Source organism: Eptatretus burgeri, chromosome 9 (assembly GCF_056783735.1).
Source record: "Eptatretus burgeri isolate ZD-2024b chromosome 9, Ebu_testis_v1, whole genome shotgun sequence".
In the NCBI taxonomy this organism is placed as follows: Eukaryota; Metazoa; Chordata; class Myxini; order Myxiniformes; family Myxinidae; genus Eptatretus; species Eptatretus burgeri.
Genome location: NC_140969.1, coordinates 39,722,300 through 39,729,393, shown reverse-complemented (window position 1 = coordinate 39,729,393; position 7,094 = coordinate 39,722,300). Strand labels below are relative to the sequence as shown.

The 7,094-nt window shown below is 42.5% G+C and overlaps 1 pseudogene; it reads right to left on the bottom strand.

The window, feature by feature from the left end:
- Positions 1-2,889: 2,889 nt before the first annotated feature.
- Positions 2,890-4,658, bottom strand: LOC147019955 (PRKR-interacting protein 1 pseudogene; annotated as a pseudogene).
- Positions 4,659-7,094: the final 2,436 nt, after the last annotated feature.

Here is a 7,094-nt window from a genome sequence, read left to right as displayed (position 1 = left end):
CCTTATACAAGATAAATCACTGAATGAGTGGGAGTCACTTTAGAGATGAAAAAAACTCAACATTTATATCATTTCGCATGTGTATTTTGAATGCAAAACTTTGTTAATTAGACGTAAAAATATTGTTGTTAAACTCACCAACTTTGTTCAGCTGTACCTAAGGCTGTTCCAGGGACAAGATATTAAATTTTGAACTGATGGCAGGTTCACCCTCAGGGTTATCAGAGTTGAACTTTCAAAAAAGACGACACTCCGGAGAGGGACACTCCGAAAAACAGACGGCACTCTTTTCAAGACTTTACTTTATACGTATTGAGCAATCGTATCGGCAGTCTCATAAGGTGTGTTCCAGACCTCAATTAATTTTGACTGGAAACGGCCATTCCTCCAGTCGAAATACTGAATTATTCCTGGAAATATTGTGCTTGTCCGATTCCACATGAGATGGTAAATCAATAGCACCTTTATTCGCCCCAGAGATGTGTACGTACCAGCTCTACATACCAAGCACTCGGCCTCCCACTCTTCTCGACCACTTCAAAAACCCAGGAATTTAGTTTTTAGTTCTGCAGTGAATTCACACTTTTGTTTTGGGATCATAAAGATCTCTTGAAGAAAATCAAACAAGTGTATGTACGGTACGGACTCAGAAAAGAATGAATCACAGATTGAGCACGCGACTAGACTCTCTCTCTAACTGTGAGGTTGGACAGGAAGTGGACACATGAGTGTCGATGTTCGAACACGTTGTCCATTATGCCATGACGGAGTAGAACAGACTTGTACCAAACTATCCTGGTCCAAACATTACACAACCGCATTTTATCATCGTAAGAAAATGTACAAAAATGGTTCAACCGTTCAAATAAGGTAAAAAAAAAAAAAACAAACACGAATCTCAAATCTTAAAATTTGTCCTGGTCCAAACATTACACAACCGCATTTTATCATCGTAAGAAAATGTACAAAAATGGTTCAACCGTTCAAATAAGGTAAAAAAAAAAAAAACAAACACGAATCTCAAATCTTAAAATTTGTCCTGGTCCAAACATTACACAACCGCATTTTATCATCCTAAGAAAATGTACAAAAATGGTTAAACCGTTCAAATAAGGTTAAAAAAAAACAAACATGAATTTCAAATCTTAAAATTTGTCCTGGTCCAAACATTACACAACCGCATCTTATCATCGTAAGAAAATGTACAAAAATGGTTAAACCGTTCAAATAAGGTAAAAACAAACAAACATGAATCTCAAATCTTAAAATTTATCCTGGTCCAAACATTACAGAACCGTATTTTATCATCGTAAGAAAATGTACAAAAATGGTTAAACCGTTCAAATAAGGTAAAAACAAACAAACATGAATCTCAAATCTTAAAATTTATCCTGGTCCAAACATTACAGAACCGCATTTTATCATCATAAGAAAATGTACATAAATGGTTAAACCGTTCAAATAAGGTAAAAACAAACAAACATGAATCTCAAATCTTAAAATTTATCCTGGTCCAAACATTACACAACCGCATTTTATCATCGTAAGAAAATGTACAAAAATGGTTAAACCGTTCAAACAAGGTAAAAACAAAAAACATGAATCTCAAATCTTAAAATTTATCCTGGTCCAAACATTACAGAACCGTATTTTATCATCGTAAGAAAATGTACAAAAATGGTTAAACCGTTCAAATAAGGTAAAAACAAACAAACATGAATCTCAAATCTTAAAATTTATCCTGGTCCAAACATTACAGAACCGCATTTTATCATCATAAGAAAATGTACATAAATGGTTAAACCGTTCAAATAAGGTAAAAACAAACAAACATGAATCTCAAATCTTAAAATTTATCCTGGTCCAAACATTACACAACCGCATTTTATCATCGTAAGAAAATGTACAAAAATGGTTAAACCGTTCAAACAAGGTAAAAACAAAAAACATGAATCTCAAATCTTAAAATTTATCCTGGTCCAAACATTACACAACCACTTTTTATCATCCTAAGAAAATGTACAAAAATGGTTAAACCGTTCAAATAAGGTAAAAACAAACAAACATGAATCTCAAATCTTAAAATTTATCCTGGTCCAAACATTACAGAACCGCATTTTATCATCGTAAGAAAATGTACATAAATGGTTAAACCGTTCAAATAAGGTAAAAACAAACAAACATGAATCTCAAATCTTAAAATTTATCCCCTTGAAAATGCAAATGGAAAAAAATAATAAATGCAAAATCCCGGATGTTTTTCGATATTTAAAAAAGCCAGCCGGACGGAGATTTAAGGACCGAAAAGGAGGATATGTCTGGGGAAAACTGGACGTATGGTAACCATACTCGCACAAACACACACAGCATTAATTCCATCAGCATGGCTCTGTTATTACAGCTTGGCGACATCGCGCTGTTATATAATTTGGCTATTCTGTCCTGTGTCTTCTGTCACACTTATTGTTGGGTGTGATGTGGGCGGAGATTGCAGGGTGGATTGTGGGTGGAGATTGCCGGGTGAATTGTGGGCGGAGATTGCCGGGTGAATTGTGGGCGGAGATTGCCGGGTGGATTGTGGGCGGAGATTGCCGGGTGGATTGTGGGTGGAGATTGCCGGGTGGATTGTGGGCAGAGATTGCCGGGTGAATTGTGGGCGGAGATTGCCGGGTGGATTGTGGGCGGAGATTGCCGGGTGGATTGTGGGCGGAGATTGCAGGGTGGATTGTGGGCGGAGATTGCCGGGTGGATTGTGGGCGGAGATTGCCGGGTGGATTGTGGGCGGAGATTGCCGGGTGGATTGTGGGCGGAGATTGCAGGGTGGATTGTGGGTGGAGATTGCCGGGTGAATTGTGGGCGGTGATTGCCGGGTGGATTGTGGAAGGAGATTGCCGGGTGGATTGTGGGCGGAGATTGCCGGGTGGATTGTGGGCGGAGATTGCCAGGTGAATTGTGGGCGGGGTTAATGCCGAAGAGTGACGTTTTTTGTGCTGAATCGTTTTCTGTGTGACGCCGGAAGTTGATTTTCTGAGCAGGAAGTGATAATCTTCCTGTTCCGTAAGTTGTTGACGCGCAGCGTTGTAACTCTCGTTCTTCATTGTTTTTCACCAGAAGTGTTTTTAAAACGTCTGGTGGAGGTGATTTCTTCCACTTTTTTGGTGACAGAAGTGGTTATTACAGCGCGGCGACATCGCGCTGTAATATAATTGGCTATTCTGTCCTGTGTCTTCTTGTCACACTTATGGCCGCGTACGTCCCTTTGATCTGAGGGCTATAAATAGAAATTTGTCCAACGTCACAACTCTTCCCATCATGTCTTATAAGACCCTTACGAGTCTTATAGACCTTTAGACCCCCAACTACTACTGGAATGTACCATTTGGATCTTTAGACCCCATTTAAACTTTAGACCCTCTAGATCTGTAAGACTGCTTAGACCGCTTGACCCTTTTGACCCTTTAAACCCTCTTTTTTTTGTATGCGAAGTCAAGGCTGGAATGTAGAACAGATCATGACCAAACAGAACAAAATGAACAGTGAAAAGAGGAGGAAACACCAACAGCAGGGTTGAGGGACAAAATAGAGAGAGACTTAGGTGTGGGGAGGAATGGTGGGTATGGGAGGACGCACGGGGTGAAGATGGATACAGATGCAAACTCTTCGGAAGGAAAAACTGGAAACTTGGATCGAGATGGGCTTGGGGCAGATTAATGAGGCAGAAAAGAGCATGGTTTTGGATTGGTAGGGGAGAGGGGGGTGATCTGAGATGGTGGTGAACAGCTTGACATCAAGGAAAACATTTAACAGCAAACTTATTATTATACTGTATTTTAAAGTTTTCTTCAAAACTGAACTGCACAATGCATCATCAGGTACATTTGTCAAATAATAATCAGCAGGTGCATGACATCACTCCAAAGAAAAATAAATAAAAATAAACATCCATAAACGCTTTACACCAACAAGTGGCCTCGTGAAAACGACAAGCCCAAAGTTCTCCTGAAGATGCGACAAGCACTTCAAAATGGTCTTGGGTGCTTCATGTTCATGCCACGAGGCCATGAGATGGATCTTGAGTTTAATCCACAACTCTGACCATCAGTCTGAGCGAATCATCTTCCATCGCATCACAAAACTCACTTCCTCTTCATCAGATCTCCCAATTCTTCCTCTACCTTTTCCTCACATTGCTCTCCAGCCTCCTTACTCTCTTTTTCACCAAGCGATCAGCTGCCTTTTTCGCTTTCAACTTGGCTCGCTTCACACATTTACGTGCACTGGAGGCCTCTCTCATGATTCTTCTCCCTCTCTTGGGATTCCTGGTCTTTGATTGCCTTTTCAGCCTGACGATCCAGGTAGTCCTGTCGTACATACTCGCACTGACAGATGTGACGATAAACATGGAACTCTCCACTCCCAGCTCCCGCACTCGAACACATTATATCTCTCACAAACTCCAAGGGAGGTTTTGGAGTCCATTCCTTCATTCATTCTGGGATGACTACTGGTCGCTCCGCTACCTTGTGAGCTTTTCCAGCCATAAACGTTGCGCCTCACTGGCCGCACAAGGAACTACAACGGTCCTATGCTTAGCTCCTTGTCCTTTTATGGTCTTCATATGGTCCCTCATCTTTTCCCTGTCTACCATCGTCCATCCTCACTAAGAAACATCAAAACCCTTAGACCTTTCAAGACCCCAACTACTTTTGGAATGTACCCTTTAGACCCTTCGACCCCCACAGACCTTTAGACCCATGACAACCCTTTAAACCCCTTATAGATCCCTTACAATTGTAGACCCTTTGACTTTAGAGTAGATTGTTTGGACTCTTTAAGCCCCTTTGACACATTCAACACATTAGCCCCCATATACGATTGGAATGTACCCTTTAGACCTGTTAGATCACATATACCCTTTAAATATGTCCCTATATGCCCTGTCGACCTCTCTCACCACTTCTCTTTTTGGTATCTCTCTCACCAGTCATGACACTTCAGCAAAGGACCTCTATGACTCCATGGGACTGTGAACTTTCCAACCTGGATTTCTTCAAATGCAAATCCTCTCTTCTGGACTTGTTGATGACTAACTTTTCCACAAATGTCTCCTGCTCTCCCTCTGCTCCAATTCGTTCATCCGATCATGTGCTTATGAAAGTCAACATCTCTCCGGATATTCTCAGAGAGCTGCCTCAATGTTGGCGAGCCTGGCAGTTCACTCAGGCAGATTGGCAGGGACTACAAGCAGCCATCTCTCTTCAGGACTGGTCTCCCATATCTACTGTCCCTGATGTTAACTCAGCCTGGGAATTCTTCCACAGAAACATACATGCTCTCTCTCATTCTCTCTCTCTCTCTCTCATTCTCTCTCTCTCTCTCTCTCTCTCTCTCTCTCTCTCTCTCTCTCTCTCTCTCTCTCTCTCTCTCTCTCTCTCTCTCTCTCTCTCTCTCTCTCTCTCTCTCTCTCTCTCTCTCTCTCTCTCTCTCTCTCTCTCTCTCTCTCTCTCTCTCACAGATTCATCCCATCTCATCTTCAATTAATTATCTTACCCTTCTTCCCACCCATGGTACACTGAATCCTATGATGAGGCAGTTGCACTTGCCTTCTCTTCCTGGAAGGAAAACCTGACCGAAGGCAATTTCAGTGCATTCCAAAGAGTCTGCAACAAATGTGTGTCCACTCTTAGGGAGTGACAATATTTTTTCGTGGTTTTGAGAGTCTGGTATCCTGCTTTACTCTCCAAACTCTTTGCCAGAAAACATCTGTCCAACATCAAGATTGAACTTTCAAACTTATCTCCCTCCTCTAAAACCTGATGTCACCTTGTTAAGTCTGTCTCTGGTGCCTGCTCCCCTTCCATCCCTTCGCTCTCTTCAAAGAGTACCACAGCCGACATCGCTGGTGAGATGGCCGAATGCCTCCATTCTGTGTTTGCCTCAAAATCTTGTGTCCCCAACCCTCACTGTCGGTACCCATCCTTCCCTGTCAAATCCAACTGCTCCTGGACTCCATGTCTTTTGCTCCTGAGAAGGGGGAGAAGGTTATTTCAACTCTTCACTCTGACTCTGCTACTGGACCAGACGGCATTAGCTCACGTGTCCTAAAAACCTGCTCTGTTGCTTTTGCGCATCCACTCTCTGCCCTTTTCACATCATCATTTGTGCTGGGTCATCTTCCATCTCCTTGGAAATCTGCCAACATCACTACATTACATAAAAGGTGCAAAAATTGTTCCTTTTAACTGCAGACCTATCAGCTTGCTTCCAATCATCAGCAAGGTCATGGAATCCATCATTGCAGTTGATATGAAATCCTTCCTTTTCTCCAACAACCTCAGCTCAGATCATCAATTTGGTTTCAGACCAGGTCACTCCATCTTGGAAATGTTGCTTCTACTTTCCCAACAATGGATGGAGGCCCTCAATGTCAGACATGAGATCAGGGCCGTCTCTCTGGACATATCTCGTGGTTTTGACAGTCTGGTATCCGACCTTACTCTCCAAACTCTCTGCCAATGACATCCAAGACCACCTCCACACACGGCTTCCTGACTTCCTCTACGCTTGTAATGTGTGGCTCTCAACTGAATCCTTTAATCTCATCTCCATGTCAAGGCTGGAGTCCTGCAAGGCAATGTTCTGGGCCCAGTCCTATTCCTGATCTTCATCAATGATGTCTCTGACCCTCTGGAAAATCCCTTTCATCTATTTACTGATGACTCTGCCCTCTGCCGTGACATCCCTCATCCTTCAGACAGACAGGCTGCAGCCTCCTCCTTCTCTTCAGACCTTGACAAAAATCACAAACTGGTCGAACACTTGGAATACGTGTTTTTCAGACCTGACAAATCTCACACTCTCACTATCTTTCTCCAAAAGGACCACCCGGCAACCCCCCCCCCCCCATCTACTTTCTTAAAAATCCTCTTGTGGAAGTTCAGTCATTCAAACAACTGGGTCTCACTTTAAACCTTGATCTTTCTTAGGCAAACTACATTTCAAAGTTGGCCTCCAAAGCCAGTCTGGGCATCTTCCATCAGACAGTCAGTCATTCCTTGGCACACCTGAACTCCTGTCCACTTTCAAGGTCTTCA